This window comes from Nicotiana tabacum, chromosome 17 (assembly GCF_000715075.1).
Source record: "Nicotiana tabacum cultivar K326 chromosome 17, ASM71507v2, whole genome shotgun sequence".
Taxonomy (NCBI): domain Eukaryota; kingdom Viridiplantae; phylum Streptophyta; class Magnoliopsida; order Solanales; family Solanaceae; genus Nicotiana; species Nicotiana tabacum.
In genome coordinates, this window is record NC_134096.1 from 78,810,146 (window position 1) to 78,827,196 (window position 17,051).

The following is a 17,051-nucleotide window of genomic DNA, read 5'->3' on the forward strand; positions in this document are numbered from 1 at the left end:
ATGGCTCACGAAGTCATGATCGCCAACAACTGTATTACTAGTAGATTATACTCTCTCCAATTCATTTTAAATGTCCTTTTTAGTCAAACAAATTTGATCCAAAATAAGTGTTAGAATAAGAAAGGTATTAATTAATGACTTTTTTAGCCTGAAATTAGTTTGAGGGTTGAAGATTACAAATGTCCACTTTTTGCATACTTTTGTTAAGGGGTATACGTTAAAATAGTCCACCCCTTATATGTTAAAGACCATTTTGATCATTTTCTCTATATATCTCAATCGATCGACCAACCAGCTTCAATTTTGTTTCAAGATCAAGTTTTAAATGAACCTCATGTTGATTAGAATTAAAAAATAAACATCTTGCACATTCACCTTCTAAGAGATTCATTTTCGATTAAAAAGCAAACCCATTTACCCTTCATCATTTCTTTCGCCATTCTATTACTACTTAGCTTTCTCAATATTTTCTTCACAACGACAACTTTCATTTATTGTAAAATGGGTATCATTCTTCTTTCCATGATTATCATATGGCATTGAAAAGTTCTCTACATGTATTTGTAGTTATTCTATGAGCTCTAATGCGAGAAAAGAGTGACCTGAAAACTTAAAACTTTGACCACTGGAGCTCGTAACTTGACCATTGGAGCTCGTCGGACTTCAGAGCAGCAGCGAGGAACTATCAAGAAAAAGAGAAGAAAAAAACAGAAGCTCATAGGAAAAGTTCTAACATACTACAGTTATGTATCTATTAAGAAAATGGTTTAAATACGGAGTAATTATGAAAATTTGATTATGTATCTGTCCTACGCGTGCGTACGCTTAGCTTTTCAACCAAATGTTGGCGGTAAATGCTTATCATCTTGACATTAAGGTAGCGTTTGTATTAAGTTCCATGGAAGAAGACATGAATGGGGAATTGAGATGTGAGGCATTACAGAGAACTCCATTTCTCCATTATCGACTGGAAAATAAGAAGCTAAGAAGAGAGTGAAAGTTCATTACACTAGATACATCTAACTATCACTATTAATACAGCTAATTGGTTAAGTTAGTTGCTAACTTCCATCTTGTACACTTTGACCCCTAAGCTTTCTGTACATATATACTATACACTAACCCGACTCAATACTCCCCCTCAAGCTGGAGGGTAGAAAAATATTCTTCACTCCAAGATTGCAAAGCAAATGATGGTGCTATGTTCGGCCAAGTCCCTTAGTTAGTAAATCTGCTATCTGCTCCTTAGTGTTCACATGTACGATCTCTATGATACCAGCCTTTATCTTCTCTCTGATGAAATGACAATCAATGTCAATGTGTTTTGTGCGTTCATGAAAAATGAAATTTGCTGCAATTTGGATTGCTGCCTTGCTGTCACAAAACAGAGCAATACGTAATTGCAGCTTGACATCTAATTCACCAAACAGACCAATGAGCCAGACAATCTCAGCTGCAGTTGAAGCCATGCTTCTAAACTCAGCTTCAGCTGAACTCCTTGCCATTGTTTCTTGCTTCTTTGATTTCTAAGAAATCAAATCATTACCATAGAACACCGAGTAACCAGTGATTGACCTTATAGTTTGAAGGCATGCTCCCCAATCAGCATCACAGTATACCTTCAAAGTGACATCACCAGATGAAGGCAACAACAATACTTGCCCTGGTGCACTTTTGACATATCTGATAACTCTCCTTGCTGCATCTAGGTGAGATTGCTTTGGAGAATGCATATATTTACTAAAGATCTGTACATCAAAAGATATATCCGGCCTACTCATTGTTAAGTATAGTAACCTTCCCACTAATCTTTGAAATTCACTAGCATCCTTCAAGAGAGGATCTTGGGCAGTATCTATTGAAGAGGGTATCAATTTGTCAAAATCCACAGAAGTCAATTTTTGATTTACTTCTAATGGTGTGCTAGCAGGTTTGGCTCCTGCTAATCCAAGTTCTAAAATTAGCTCTAAAGCATATTTACGTTGGCTCATGTATATGCCTTTGTTAGATCTAGCAAATTCAATCCCAAGAAAGAATTTTAACTATACTAAGTCCTTCATTTTAAAGAACTGCTGCAAGTTGTCCCTTGTCCTGTTGATTTCTGTAATGTTGTTTCCAGTGACTATCAAATCATCCACATAAACTAGCACTAGAAAAATGTAAGCATCAATCTTTCTGGTAAATAGAGAGTAATCATAGTGACTTTGGGAGAACCCTATGGTCTGTAGTGCCACAAATAGCTTGATGTTCCGTTGTCGGGATGCCTGCTTGAGGCCATATAAGGACTTATGTAGTCTGTATACAAGGTACTCCCCCTGCTTGCCAGTTCCCTTAGAGAAACCTGGAGGGACAAGTATGTAAACGTCCTCAATTAAGTCGCCTTGCAAGAAGGCATTGTAAACATGCATATGATAGAGAGGCTAATAAGAGAAAACTGCTACTTCTATGATTGATCTGCCTCTCATCATTTTGGCAACAAGTGAGAAAGTATCAGTGTAATCAAGACCCTTCTTCTGTGTGTAACCTTTGCCCACAAGTCGAGCTTTGTACCTCTCAACCTCACCTGAAGCCTGATATATAATTCTGAATACCCACTTACACCCTATAGGTTGCTTCTCGTCTAGGGGGTAGAGGTACTAGGCTCTAAGTGTGGTTATCCTCTAAGGCTTGAATTTTTTGTTGCATAGAATCAACCCATTTAGGATCCTTAACAGCCTCAACAAAGGATCTTGGTTCTGTCTCAGAAGAATAAGTAGCCAAACATTTGGAGTAGTGAGGCTTCAGGTAAAGATAGTTGATAGAATTAGAAATGGGGTAGGCACGGACACCTTTGCTCTTCTAGGAACTCTCATAATCTTGCATCCAAATTGGGGGCCTGGAGATTCTAAAGGTCCTGCGAGGCTCAAAATTGTTCAAGGTGTCACCATTTTGAAATGGTGGTGACTATGTGGTAGTTGCAGGATCAGCAATTGGTGATGTAGGGAGATCAACACCAGGGCTGCTGGGAAGACCATCTTCCTGTATATCTGGAAATAGAGAACTTGAAGACATGGATGTTGTGTTCAAGGACTTTTCATTCAAGCAGCCATCAAATGAGTCAAGCTGAGTGGCTCCACTCATACATCCTAACCATTACGAGGGGGGAGGGGAGGGTATTAACAACGAAGCTAAATCGACCGCTCTGATACCATATTAAGTTTCCATGGAAGAAGACATGCATGAGGAATTGAGACGAGAGGCATTACTGAGAACTCCATTTCTCCATTATCGACCGGAAAATAAGAAGCTAAGAAGAGAGTAAAAGTTTATTAAAGACACATCTAACTACCACTAATTGGTTTAGTTAGTTGCTAACTTCCATCTTATATACTTTGACCCCTAAACTTTCTGTACACATACACTATACACTAACCTGGCTCAATAGTTTGTACATAGATTTGATTGAAACTTGATATTTTTTTTGAAGTTGTATTAAAAATTTATTTATAAAAGTTGAAGTTGTATTTGGACATGCATTTTATTTGAAGAAATGTTGAAGTTATGTGAGTGGAAGGAATTTTTTTACCCAAAAATTAACTTAAACCAGTTTTTGAAAATTTAAAATTTTTGAATTTTTTCTCAAAATATGATGATATTTCATAAACAAATAATGTATTTAATTTTTTTTAAAAAAAAGATGAAGCCAAAATCTATGGCGAAACAAGAGCTAAACTTCTTTGTTAGAAAACAAAAATCAATTTCCATACAAGTCAATCCTAGTCCTACCTGGATTTAAAGAAGGCTGTCATGACCTTAGATTAGGATACAATTTCTTATCCTACTTGAGTCTAACTAACTAAGAGGAGAACAGTTCCAAGAAAAGAAAAAAACTAAGAGGAAAACTATCATTTTTTTCTTGGCAAAAATAAAAGTTATTTTCACATGACTCTAAGAAAATTTAATGTATGCTGGGGATCGAGATATTATAGTTTTTTTTTTTATCCTTTTCATTTATTTTCTAGTTCAATTTTGTTTACTATGTTTATTCTTTTTCCGTCTGCAACCCTTCATTTCCTTTACAATCCAAAGATGGAAGCAGTTCATCTCCAACAAACTCTACCATTTTCATCTATCTCCAAGTGCTGCCATATTTCCTTTTGCTAATAAGATAGTATTCAATTTATTCAAACCGAAAAAATAAGACAAACATCAAGGTTGTTTTGTTTATTTATTTACAATTAAAAAGACCTTGGAAAATTGTTATTTGAGAAAAAGTTAGAGATATGTAATATGACCATCAATTTGGCTTATCCACTATTAGGCCAAGGATTTCTTTGCTATAAATAGAGAAACTTCTCCTCATTTGAAAACACACCAATTCAAGAGCTTTTCACTCTTGTCTTTCTTTCTCCTCTTTATTTTATTATAGAGTATTTTGTAAGAGAGTGAGTGTTGGGAAACATTTGTGTGAACCCCTTATTTGGAGTGATCTTGTGAGGTTATTCTCTTGGGGTATTTGGGACTAATTAGAGTATTTACTCTAATTTTGTACTCTCTTTTGTACTCTTGTTGGTATAGTAAAATTGCTCATCTCCACTTGTAGACGTAGGTCACCTTGACCGAACCACGTTAAATTTGTATCTTCTTTAATTGCCGTTATTATCAACTTGTATTGTCTTTGTTATTGTCATTATAACGTTGTTTGACTAAATTCCGCACTAACCAATAACCCGATCCTAACAAGTTTCTTGTATAGCGATGCAAATCTTGCAGTGTAAGTTAATATTATGCTACTCGTTCATTGTCTTTTTTTTCTTTTCGTATAGTTAAGAGCTGGTATATGATTCTCTTTTTTGATTAATCTTGGGTTATGTCTCAGAGTTCAATCAGTAATTTTGAGATTTTCTTATCTAAAAAAGATTATCAAAAAGCAGTGACGAGAACCAAGGGAATTAAGTTTGTTTTAGTGGGTTTAAAAGTGGTGTTACCGTTGAATTATTTTGGAATATCTTAAAAAAGCATTTTGGCCATTGTAAAGCGGTAGATTGAAGACTTCTCCTCGGTCTTACGCCAAATTACGATATCGTTAATTTTAAGAGCGTGAAAAAATGGACGATTAAGAAAAGGTTGAACTTCATTCATATTTGATTATATAAAAATTGCGGATAAAGCCATCGAGCTCAAACTCGGAGGAATACTTTGAAACGTGTGGGATATTATTGTTTGAATAACATGAGAAAACCAACGTTGCCCTACAAGTTTTCTGATATTGATAATTATTGTATAAGGAGGATAAAAGTCTTCACTGAGCATATTGTCCTTTCTTTCGATTATAAATTAAAGCAAGATTTGTTGTTATACCACACAATTTCACAAGCGGATTTCAGCGGTAAAAAAATATTCTTTGTAACATTATACAAAGGCAATTTATCTTTTAACGTTACAATTGCAGCTGACTTCACCACTGTCTATTTTCTATAAAATTGCACCTGATAATATTATATAATTAATATTTAATATTACAGAAAGTTAAGTATATGATTTGTAGCCCTCTCTCCAAAAGGGAACTAAAATTATTAGTGGCTTAAATCCAAATTTAGATAAGAGTTTTAAATTTATACTTTAGATTTGTATACGCTTTTATCTTAATTTTTTTTATAACGGCAATGATCTAGCCATCCTACAAGCATCTCCACTGGTCATAAAGACTTATGTAATGTTTAGCAAATATTCAAGGTCCCTAGTAGTCTCATCTTTTACCATTACGTAAAATGTCAAAAATAATTTTTTATATTTAGAATAATTCAAATCATTTTGAAGTAATAACAAGGTTTGTACATTTTTTTTTTTTTGAAATTCTTTTTGTCAACTGATCTCAACTTTTTGCCATTGAATAGAATATCAATGATCATACAATCATAAAGGGGTTAGTTTCACTGATGGTCATTCAACTATCTTTTAATTTCACTAAAGTCACTTAACTATTTTTTGTCACTTAAAAGTAACTAAACTTTATCATTGTTACTTAAAAGTCATTTTGGTTCAAACCCTACCATAAATATGATTTAATGAGAAAAATCCAAAAATAAATACCACATAAGCTTAAATGGGACCATACCCACTTTACCTCCATTTCTCCCTTAATGTGATTTGACCCATAACCCAAATGAGTTTCAATAGGGGAAAAACACATACCCCTAATAAAATTAGGTTTTGTGATTCTTTTTTGGGGGCTTTTTATCGTACAAAGACAATATTTCTTTTGTTTAAACAATTGCAATAGGTTATCTGTAATTGCATGTCTATTGACAATTTTTGTTATGCACTTTACATGTTGCTTACTAAGCAGGTTATTTGTATGTTGATGTTGCTTAATAAGCAACATTTTGAAATTAATAGAATGGTAGTTTGTAAAAATAAATTCTTATTAGCCTTATTATTCTTGTATGCTTATGATACATTAATATGTTATGTGAGATGGATACAATACAATTTTAACTTCACTAGAAAATTATAAATATGTTATGTGAGTTGGATACAATAGTATTTTAACTTCAGTAGAGTTATAAAACGACTCGGATGGGGCATACAAACAAGAGAAGAAATTTTTAGTATAGAATAATTATAAATGAGCATTATGTAAAAGAAAAGGCAAGAATTTTGTAGTATAAGATAATTATTTTAAACTAATGTGGAATTATTATTTTTTTTATCGAAACCATTTGGGTTATGGGTCAAATCACATTGAGGGAGAAATTGATCTAAAGTGGGTATGGTCCATTTAAGCTTATGTGTCATTTATTTTTGGATTTTTCTCATTAAATTTTATGCCATGTCATATTTATGGTAGAGATTTGAACTAAAATGACTTTTAACTGACAATGATAAAGTTTAGTTACTTTTAAGTGACAAAAAATAGTTAAGTGACTTTAATAAAATTGAAAAATAGTTGAATAACAATAAGTGAAATTAACCTAGTCATAAAGTTCAAATCTATTTTGAAGCGAGAAAATGACTTGATCTACGTGAGTTCTTTAATTTTTTGAACTTTAAGGCTCAAGCAATTGCTTTACTGGTTTGGACTTAAGCCGCCTTGCCGCTCTTTGATTTTATTTACCAATTAGTCCTTATTTCCTAGTTGTTAGATTTTTGCATTTTTTGATTTTATTTACCAATTAGTCCTTATTTCCTAGTTGTTAGATTTTTGCATTTTTTGATTTTATTTACCAATTAGTCCTTATTTCCTAGTTGTTAGATTTTTGCATTTTAATCCTCTTTCCTTTTCCTTATTATCGTATTAACACCCATATCAGATGGCCAAGCATTATTATAGTACTTTTTTCCTTTTACTTATCGTCGTATCAACAATCATAGTGTTGGATGACCAAGTTTTCTCGCGGCAAGTATATGGATGACCGAACTATTAAACAAGAGCAGAATTAGACCACTTCGCATAATTTATGAAAAAAATTGTATATTTTTTGTTGGTAATTAATAACTTTCATTACTAAGTAAGAATATGTACAACTCAAGAGAAGAAAACAAGAAAAACCTCTGAGACTAGATATAGTCCCAGACTTCAGCTCACTGTCTATTCTGTTATATCCATCAAGCTACTCTCGAACAGTTATTGCATCAATGCCCTCTATTGCTTAAGGGTATAAATTTAAGCTATTTAATTTCTTTGACAAATGTGGCTTCATAGTCCTTTTATAAAATATTTCGTGTACTATCAGTTTGATGATACAAGATATGTTTTTCTTTTTGTTTTGAAATACTCTTTGGTTCCTCTCCTGCCAAGTATAGTAAACACTATCCACGAGTGACATCCTGTGGATTTCAGCATCAACATTCTTACCATTGTAATTAGTGACTGCCAAGCTACCTCTTCATGACATCCCATTGGTTGCCTGACTATACCTTGCCATTGCAACAGCCTTCGCCAAAGCTCAGCAGATATTACATACTTAAAGAGTAGATGTGACACACTTTTATCTTCTACATTACACAGAAGGCAAGTTGAGCTAAATATAATACCCCATTGCAGCAACATGTCCTTAGTATACAACCTTTCATGAGCATCTATCCTTAGAATGAATATCCATTTTGGTGCACCATAGTTATTGCACATCAGCCTCTTCTCGTGGACTTTGAAAAAGCCCCCCCTTCTCTGATAGAGAACTGTTTAATATTGATCAAATCATGTATGACCATCCCAGCTTGAAGAACATACTTACTTTCTTTCAATATCTTCTGTAGTATCCATGAGGCCTGGTTACATTTAGCTTTCAGATTGGAGTGTTTGCTCCATAGTAGACATGTATCCAGTGCACCCACAACATGTCCTTCTTCTTGCATAGATTTCCATAGTTATTTGCATTTTTCTGCCTTGTTCCATATTTCTAAATCAATAAAGTTTACTCCCTCTGTTGTCATATGATAGCATAAAGTTTTCCAATCAAGCAATGCTTTGTTGGACTTCATGTATCTCCGGTCCACAAGAAAATATATTGCCACAATTAAGTTATGTATCTTCTTTGGTAAGACAAAAACATATGAACAATAGGTTTGGATAGCAAATAATACACTCTTAATTAACATAGCCCTCCAATATAAGAAAGAAATTTACTGGTCCAACTTGTAATCTTACCCAGGATCTTGTCCATCAGAGGTTGGCATTGTGTAATAGATAACCTTTTGGAATTTAGAGGCACCCCCAAGTATATGAATGGGAGTTCCCCTTATTAGAATCCTATCATATCTAATATATGTTGTTGAATCACTAGATTATATCAAGACCCAAAATCCACTGTAGGTCGTGATGCCGCCTAACGCTATCGTCAGGCAAACCAACAACGATTAATCAATTAAGTTACTGATTTTATTATTTTCGAAATCATGAACCCCATTAAATAAGTAGAGTAAAATCTGGTACTCGTAGAAAACCCGTGATTTTATTTTCTAATTTTCGTATAAAATATAAATTATAAGGTGAAATGATAATAATTACATGAATTACAATATTAAACATCCAGTATGAACCCCCAAAACTCGGTGTCACAAGTGCATGAGCATCTACTAAGGAGTACAATAATAATACAACATCTATCTAGAATACAAGTTAGACAGGAGAAAATAGATAGGATAAAGTAAATAAACAAGATGGAGACTCTGAGGGCTGCAATGCGTAGCATGGAATACTGCTCACCATAAAGTCCCCTCAGCAGCTGCGCCTACGCGCCAAGATGACCATCAAGGAACCTGCCAGACCCCGCACATTTAGTGCAGAAGTGTAGAATGAGTACGTAAATCAACGCGTACCCAGTAAGTATCTAGCCTAACCCCGGAGAAGTAGTGATGAGGGGTCGACATCGACACTTACTAGTGGTCTAATAACTCAAATACAATAGGAAGTAAAAAAATATACGGCAGGATAATAAACAATATAAACAAATATAGGTACGTGGTACAATCCTCTTATGAATAGTAAATTCAAGCTCTCAATTATCAGTTACCTCCTCAACCGGAGTATATATATGAAATGGACCTCATCAGATAGGTTACCACAACTCAAATCAGGAAAACACACGAATACGCTGGTTTCTTGTCACAGATACACTGGCTTTTTGTCGAATATTACGCACGATTCCATAAGAGTATTTTATAGAAATGTCGAGGCATATGACCCGATCCCATAATAATGTATACACCGCCGAGGGTCGAACAACATGAACCATAGATGCATCTATTATACTACCGAGGCGAACAACCCGCTCCCATAAGAGTGTGGTACATAATCCTGCCGAGGCGATCAACCCGATCCCATTAGAGTAAGAAGATTTAACGGGTCCTTGACCCCACTCACGAATAAATGTGTGAGTTATGAACTTCAAGTAAAGCTTTGCGATGAAAACGCACAACGCGGGAGGAATTCATAAGGGAAGCACAAATTATTCCGCGGATTATCAAGTAGCTTGTCACATCTCTACAATAGCGAGTCTATCAGCCTATGCAAGTCAAGTCTCAAGTCGTAACGCGAAATAAAAGAATTAAACGAGCAAACATGACTCAAACGGTACAATTATAGCATGGCGTGAACCTATGTCTATCCGAACATAACCAAGAATTCTAGCATATGCACGGACACTCGTCACCTCATACGTGCGTAGCTCCCACAATATGTAGCACATAAGAATATAATACCTACGGGGTAAATTCCCCCTCACATGGTTAGACAGGAGACTTACCTCGCTTTGAAGTTCCATAACCGGCTACAACGCCACTCTAAGACCTCAAACCGATGCTCGTCGCTCCAAAACTAGTCAAACAATGTACAAACCAATAAAAATAAACTCTAATACCCGTATAAATCAATTTTATAACAATTCTCAACTCCGCTCGAAAAGTCAATAAAGTCAACATCCAGTCCCACATACCGAAACCCAACAAAACTCATAAAATTCGATGATCCATTCAATTACGAGTCCAACCATACTAGTTTCACTCAAATCCGGCTCCGAATCGACGTTCAAAACTTAAAAATTCACTCTATGAAACTTTAGACAAAACCCCTCCCCCCCCCCCCAATTTCTCTTTTTAAATCATCAACCAAATGCCAAAAACGAGGATAGATTCATGAAATATAATCAAAATCGAGTAGAGAACACTTAATCCAATCCATATTGCGAAAATCGGTTCAATCCGAGCTCCATAGCTCCAAATATGATAAAATGGCCGAAACTCCTGAAATATAGCTTCTGCCCAGGTATTTACCCTTCGCTATCACGAAGCACAACTTTTTTCAACTCAAAATTGCCCTTCGTGATCGCGGAAAACCAATCGCGATCTCTAAGAACAAGCTGCCCAACTCTTCCAGACAACCTCTAGTTTAATGGTCATAACTTTTTGTACAAAATTCCAAATGACAAATGGTTTGACTTTCTGAAAATTAGACACCATGGACTACACTTTTTTTGGATCATCTAAAATTTCTTATATATTGCAGGATATGAGCTTCCAAAGTCAGCCCAGTACAACAAAAGTGTCTTCTTCGCGAACGCGAATCTATCTCTGCGAACGCGATTCACAGACCCCTTTCTCCCATTTTGCTCTTCGCGAACGCGATCCAATGTCTGCAATCGTGATGCACACTGTTGTACCCAAAAATCGACAATTAAAAATGGCCTAGAAATGATCTGATACCACCCCGAAACTCACTTGAGCTCCTCGGGATCTCGTCCGAATATACCAACAAGTCCCAATACCTTATACAAACTTATCCAAAGGCTCGAAACGCCACAAATAACATCAAAATCATGAATCGAAGATAAAAATCTTTCTTTCAACTTTCAAACTTCGACGAACACGTCTGAATCATATCAAAACATTTCGAAATGACGCCAAACTTTAGGAACAAGTCACAAATCACGATACGAACTTGTAACGACCCGACTGGTCATTTTGTGTTCTAGTGCGTAGTTTAGCAGTTTGAGAAATTAAGTAGCTTCACCTCAGGTATTATGACTTGTGCGTATGGTCGGAATCAAATTTCGGGAAGTTCGGGATTGATTTGGAAAGAAAATTGTAATTTCGGAAGCTTTAAGTTGGAAGAATTGGCTAAGATTTGATTTTTGAGTAAACGACCTTGGAATCGGGATTTGAAGGTTCCAATAGGTTCGTAGGATGATTTCAGACTTGGGCGTTTGTTCAGGTTGAGTATCGGATCACCCGGGAGCATTTCAGCGCTTATTATGGAAGGTTGATATTTTAAAAGTTTAAGAAATTCTTAAGTTTGACTTGAAGTGGATTTTAATGTAATCGATGTCCGTTTGGGATTTCGAGCCATGGAATAGCTTCTTTGTGTCATTTATGACTCGTGTGTGAAATTTGAAGTCATTCCGGATTGATTTGATACGTTTCGACACAATATATAGAATTTGAAAATTTGGAAATTTATAAGTTTGATTCGAGGCGTGATTCATGATTTTGATGTTGTTTTATGTGGTTTAAGGCTTCGATTAAGTTCGTATTATACTTTGGGATATGTTGGTAAGTTTAGACAGGGTCCCGGGGGCCTCGAGTGCGAATCAGATTGAAAACGGGTCTAGTTTGGACTTGGGAGAAATGCTGAAGCAACTCACATCTGGTGTAACCGCACCTGCGAGGTTTTGGCCGTAGGTGCGGAGCCACAGAAGAGGCCAATAGGGTCGCAGAAGAGCAAATACTAAGTGTCTAAGAGCACTTAGACACTTCTAAGAGCAAATACTAAGTGTCTCTATACATCAGAGTCTAAAAAAAAAATAAGGAAAACAACATAGTAAGGATAGATGGGGACTCCGATATCTGCGGACGCTGACAGATATACCTTGAAGTCTCCGCGTGCGGTCCAACTCACTGGTATCTGGTCTTGTAGGAAGAACCTGGATCTGCACAAAAAGATATGCAGACATGTAGTATGAGTAAACTACAACAGTACCCAGTAAGTGCCAAGCCTAACCTCGGTAGAGTAGTGACAAGGTCAGATCAGGGCCCTACTAGTTTAAAAGAAAATTAAGGCAGAATATACTCCCTCCGTTCCAATTTATGTGAACCTATTTGACTAGGCACGAAGTTTAAGAAAAAATGAAGACTTTTAGAATTTGTGGTCCTAAACAAGTCAAAAAGGGTCGAGAGTATTTGTGTGGCTATAAAAGCTTCTCATTAAGGGTATAATTGGAAGTTTAAGCTAAATTATTTCCAAATTTAGAAAGGGGTCATTATTTTTGGAACGGACCAAAAAGAAAATAGATTCACATAAACTAAGGCAGAAGATATAATAATATTTTGAAATGACTGAGAATTTAAACAATAAGAAGTTTCAAAAAATATCAGCATAGTAAATAGAGGTAAACAACAGGGGCACTCTCGAGGTACCGCCTCGTAGTCCCAAATGTAAATATGCACGACATGGGGGATCTCCTGAGGTACCGCCTCGTAGTCCCAAAGAAAATATGCAAGATAACGGGATCTCCCGAGTAAACGCCTCGTAGTCCTAAGGTAAATATGCAGTACAAGGGGATCTCCCGAGGAACCGCCTCGTAGTCCCAAAGTAAATATGCAGTACAAGGGAATCTCCCGAGGAACCGCCTCGTAGTCCCAAAGTAAATATGCAGTACAGAAGGATCTCCCGAGGAAGAGCCTCGTAGTCCCAAAGTAAATATGCAGTACAGGGGGATCTCCCGAGTAAATGCCTCGTAGTCCTAAGGTAAATATGCAGTACATGGGGGATCTCCCAAGGAACCTCCTCGTAGTCCCAAAGTAAATATGCAGTACATGGGGATCTCCTGAGGAACCGCCTCGTAGTCCAAAAGTAAATATGCAGTACAGAGGAATCTCCCGAGGAACCGCCTCGTAGTCCCAAAGTAAATATGCAATACAGGGGGATCTCCCGAGGAAGCAAAAGAACAATGAATTTATGGCAGGAAAACTTACAGTTAAAGTTATAATTTAAATCAAGGGAAGCAGGTAATTCAACTAAGCATGTTGTACAAATTTGCAAGTAAGAGTTAAGACACGTAGACATGCGATACTAGGCTAAACATGATCACTACATATGCTAAGGTAACTCGGTTAAGGAATTTAAAAGAAGACAACTCAACAAGAACCGAAATTTCTACAATTAGCCTGTGTATGCACTCGTCACCTCGCGTACACGACGTTCACATATCACAAAGTGTTACAACAGTACAAAATCCTAAGGGGATTTCCCCCCACAAAGTTAGACAAGTCACTTACCTCAAATCTCACTCAATCAATTGATAAGGGTGCCTTTTTCTCGATTTTTAGACTCTGAATGGCCCAAAGCTAGCCAAAAGCAATTACATCTCATGAATAAAACTACAAGGAACTAATTTAAATAGTGAGACTACGAGTTTAGCAAAGAATCAAAAAATCTCCCCAAAAAGTCGACTCGGGTCCACGTCTCGGAATCGAGTAAAAGTCACAAATTACGGACACCCATTCGATAACGAGTTCACCCATACCAAAATTACCAAAATCCGACACCAAGTCGCCACTCAAATCCCCAAATTAAATTTTCCAAACCCTTAGCCTCCAACTCCCAATTTCCACCTTAAATACACACTAACTAGGAGGGAAAATAAATGGGGAAGCAAGATTATTGATAAAAAATAAGCACAAGGGACTTACCTCAAGAAATCCCTCGAAAATGCTCTCAAAAATCGCCAAGACCGAGTTTCCAAAGTCCAAAATGACAAAAAATCACGAAGCCCTTCGGTTTTAAATACTGCCCAGGCTTCTCACTTCTGCGGTCACATTAGCCGCTTTTGCGGCACCGCTTTTGCGGTCCGTGCCTCGCATCTGTGGAGGCCACTTAGCTGCCCATCCGCTTCTGTGGTCATAACCTCGCTTCTGCGTAACAAAACCCGCTTCCGCGGACCAGCCTCAAACTCCCGCGTCCGTTTCTGCGACCCTCCAAGCACAGGTGAGAGTCTGCACCTGCAGAACATCCTCCGCATCTGCGCTCCACAGCGACCAGTCCAAATCTTCGCATCTACGTAACCCGACCCGTACCAAGTCCTGCTTCAACATGCACCAAGTCTCTTTTTTTATCCGGAATCCATCCGAAGCCCCCGGAACCTCAACCAAACATACCAACAAGTCCTAAAATATCATACGGACTTAGTCGAGCCTTTAAATCACATCAAACAACGCTAAATACACGAATTGCACATCGATTCAAGCCTAATGAACTTTAAAACTTCAAACTTCTACATCCGATGTCGTAACCTATCAAATCAAGTCCGATTGACCTCAAATTTTGCACACAAGTCATAATTGACATTACGGACTACTCCAACTTCCAGAATCGGAATCCGACCCCGATATCAAAAAGTCCACTCCTGGTCAAACTTCCCAAAAATCATCTTATTTTCAACTTTCGCCAATTAACTCTAAAATGATCTACAGACCTCCAATTCAACATACGAACACTCTCCTAAGACCAAAATCACTCTACGAAGCTATAAGAACCGTCAAAACTCCATTCCGGAGTCGTGTTCACACAGTTCGAACTACGGTCAATCCTTATGACTTAAGCTTACATTTTAGGGACTATGTGTCCCATTTCACCTCGAAACCAAAAACAAATCCTCCCGGCAAGTTACATAACCACTAAATGAAGTAGAGGGAGCAATAAATAGGGGTTCAGGGCTACTACTCTCAAAACGATCGGCTGGGTCGTTACAGGGCCGCATGAGCAGACTTTGGTACGCAGGTGCGTGAGCGCAGAAGCGCTTGTTATCCGCAGAAGCGGAAGCGCAGAAGCATTGTTTGGGCCGCAAAAACGGGGGCTGCTGGGTTGAGTTAAAGCTCACCTACGATAGATTTTCCACATGTGCGGATCCACAGGAGGGGCTGTTGGACCGCATGTGCGAAGGTCGAGCTAGGCAGTGTGTTTCTTTAAAATGAGAGTTTGGCTCAATTTCACTTCATTTCGTCCATGGGAGCCGATTTTGGAGCACTTTTGGAGTGCCATCTTCATCAACTATTATGGGGTAAGTGATTTCTTCACATTATGAGTTAAATACATGGTTTGTATATGGATTTAAACATGAAAATTTTTAGAAATTTAGGATTTTGGTAGAAAACCTAGAATTTGGTATTTCTGGATTTTGACCACGAAATTGGACATGGAATTAGGAACAAATAATATATTTGAGTTCGTGGTATTATGGGTAAAGGTTATATTAGAAAATATTCGGAATCCGGGCACGTGGGCCCGAAGGTTGACCTTATCGATTTTTCGAGCGGAGTTGGAAATTTGTTTGAATTGATTGATTATGGGTATTAGAGTATATTTTGATTGGTTTGCACATTGTTTGACTAATTTTGGATCGACGGGCATCCGTTTGAAGTGTTAGAGAGGCTTTGGAGCCGATTATGGAACTTCTGAGCGAGGTAAGTCTCCTGTCTAACCTTGTGAGGGGGAAACTACCCCTAGGTAATATTTATTATTATGTGCAACTAGTTGTGGGTGCTACGTATGCACGAGGTGACGAGAGTCCGTACGTAACTAAAGCATGTTTATGTCCGGGTAGACTTAGGATCTTATCATGAATTGTTTGAATTACTTGAACTCATTCTGCTAGATTAATTAATTGAAGTTATAATTGAAATTGATTTAGAAGTAAATATATGTACACTAGGCTAAGCCTTAACACTTTGAGTTGTGGGCGAGTTATTTGAGAAATGGTAAAGAATAAATTCATTTTTGTGCTCATGTACTGTATTGTAAACACGTGCCTCGTAATTCGGTAACTTCCTTCCTTTATCTTGTGGAGTGGGCCGAACGCCTCGGCAGTATATAGATGCATCTATGGATCATGCCGCACGTCCTTCGGCAGTGTACACGTTATTCTGAATCGGACCGAACGACCTCGACAGTATTGTGTGTTATATCGCTAGTAGCCCGAACATTCACGAGCTAATCTTTCCACTGATGCCCGATATTTTATGGTATTTTTTATTTATTTGGTATTGACACTTGGCATGTTCTGAGTTATTAAGGAAGAATACAAGATTTAGAAAATTTATGCTTTAAAGGAAATAAATTGAAAAATTATGAGATTACAGATTTACTTCGCTATAGCTGTACACTTCCTATCTGTTATGAATTATCATTTTATTTATTTGGATCTCTAGTAAGTGACGATGTCGACCCCTTGTCACTACTTATCCGAGGTTAGGCTAGATACTTACAGAGTACGCGTTGATTTACGAACGCACTAAATGTGCAGGATCTGACAGGTTTATTGATGATCACCTTGGCGGGTAGGCACACCTGTTAAGGAGACTTCAGGTGAGCTGCATTCCAGGCTATGCATCGCAGTCCACCGAGTCTCCACTGTACTAATTATTTTATTCTGTCTTATTACATTCGAGACAATTGTTGTATTATTATTGTACTCCTTAGAAACAAATGCTCATGTACTTGTGACACCGGGTTTTGGGGGATTCTACTCGATGTTTCGTATTGTAGTTGTGTAAATATTTTCACTTACTTTGAAGAATCT